Below are 2491 nucleotides of genomic sequence, written 5' to 3'. Positions count from 1 at the left end.
ATTTGTGTGTGTGTGTGTGTGTGTGTGTGTGTATTTATAAAGTACTTTGCAAAACTTAAAATGCTATATAAATGCTATTTATTATTATTAATATGATTATTATGTAGCTCATCTTCAAAATTTCTACTCTCCCCTAACTCCACTAACTTGCTAAATTACTGATCTATTTAAACAGCCAGAGTGATTGATACAGGGTGAGGATCAGCTAGCCACAGCGTACCTTGTTTGCTCACATGCTGTAGGAAGAAAATGTGAGAAGTGGTATTCTGCAGAAGAGGATTAATATCCCAGCCATGCCCTAAGATGCTCTTTCTCCTTCCTGTATTGCTGAAAGTAGCCCTGACTTTAAGCAAATGGCATTTAATAGGATGTGTATCAATGTTGTCCTGGGAACCATTTCTCAGCAAACAAATGAAGTATTTGCTGACAAGCAGGCAAGCAAGAATCTGTGAATAATGGAAAGAATCTACTGCTGTTAAATTTCAACCATGTATCTGCAAAAGGTGAAAAATGTAGCTTCCTGTGGTTTGTTCAATGAAAGATTTCTCACTTCCTGGACTCTTGGTTTAAAAAGAAGAACCTTTCCTCCAAGTCAAAGTTGTACATTAGAACAGAGTAGATACTGACTGTGTGATATCAGTAGTCTAATTTGGGGGGAAAGGGACCACCCCCATCAAGATTCAATTCAGCAAGTGTTTATTAAGTCCCTACTATGTTCAAGCAACTGTTCTAGGCATTGGAGAAACCAAAAACAAATACAAAATGACCCTTTCCCTCAAAGACCTTATGTTACATTGGGGAGACACAATATGCACACATATAAGTAAATACAAGATATTGACAAGATAATGTAAAATAATTTCAAGAAGGACAAAATGTTCACGAGGGGTGTGGGAGGGAAATGAGTTCAGGAAAGGTCTCGTGTAGAAAGTGGTACGTGAGCTGTGTCTATAATAAAAATAGCATTGACACAGCACTTTACAGACATTATCTCATTTGATCCTCACAACAATCCTTGGAAATAAATGTTATTATTATCCTCATTTTGCAGTTGAGGAAAATAAGGTAGAGACAAGTCACTTGCCTTAGGGTCAAAATTCTAGTAAATATCTGAAGCTGGATTTGAACTCAGGGCTTCCTGACTCTAGGTTCAGTATCCTTTGTATCTGTGCTACCTAGCTGCCTCTAGGGATTCCAAGAAGAAGAGGAAAGAAAGGAGTTTCTTCCAAATGCAAGGGATTATCTGCCTTCTCCTAGAGGCAGGAGATGAAATATTATAAAAGGGGACACCCAGAAAGCTAGTTGGACTGAGTCAGAGAGATTACACAAAATACTTTGTCATATGAAGTGAGATCTGAATGGTAGATGGAAAGCAGATTTTGTAGGACCCTATGCACCAGGCTGAGGGTGTTCCTCCTCAGATCTGAAGAGATGAGAAACATTCCAATTTTCTCTTTGAAAATGACGCAGCTGAGATTGCATTGAGGTCTGAAGGATGGCACCTTTGGCAGTGGGACAAAGAGAAGGAATTTGCCACTACATGTAGAGTGTTAGACTCTACATTAGATTGTTCATTGGATTGTAACATCCTCATTAGACTGTAATCTCATTGAGGGCAGGGACTGTCTTCTGCTTCTTTTTGTATTCCCAGACCTTAGCATGGAGCCTGGAACATAGTAGATGCTTAATAAATATTTATTGATTGATTAATTAGACAAGAAAACTTGAGTTCAAATCTTGTCTCAGGTGCTAACTAGCAGTGTGATTTTGGACAAGTCACTTAACTTCTCCCAGAATCCATTTCCTCACCTGTAAAATGAAGATGATGGACTTAATAGCTTTCAACTTCCTTTCTAACTCCGAAAGTCTTTGATTCTATGAAAATATTGATAAGAGCATTAGACCTGCCCAGTACGTGCACACTGATTGAAGAAGAGGCTATAAGCATTTATTTATCCCTACTATATGACAGGCACAATGCTAAACATTTTATAAGTAATGTCTCCTTTGGTCCTCACTTCAGCCCTAGGAGGTAGGCACTATTTTTATTGTAGTTTTACAGTTGAGGAAACTAAGGCACAAGGCAGTTAAATGATTTGTCCAGAGTCACACAGCTAGTAAGTGACTGAGCCAGATCTGAATCAGGTCTTACTGTGTCTATACCAGTGCTTTACCTACTATACCACCTTATTGGCTTAAGATTATAGGATTCAGAGCTTAGAGAGCCTCTAGTCTAACCTGTTCATTTTACAGACAAAGAAACTGAGGTCCAGAGATGAGAAATGAATTTCCTGGGGTCACACAGTCAGTAAAAGAACTAAGATCTGCCCCACACCGATCCTCCTGACTCCAAGCCCAATATGCTTCTTCTCCATACTATCTTTATGGATATCTGCAGAAGAATTACATCAGGGTTCCTTTCCCATTTGAATGAATGCAGAAAGCCTTCAGCCAATCCAGATCCTGCTTTCCATTTGCTGGAGTGAAAGTT

This window comes from Phascolarctos cinereus, unplaced genomic scaffold (assembly GCF_003287225.1).
Source record: "Phascolarctos cinereus isolate Bilbo 61053 unplaced genomic scaffold, phaCin_HiC Scaffold_4;HRSCAF=312, whole genome shotgun sequence".
NCBI lineage: Eukaryota > Metazoa > Chordata > Mammalia > Diprotodontia > Phascolarctidae > Phascolarctos > Phascolarctos cinereus.
Note: the sequence above shows the minus strand (reverse complement) of the source record.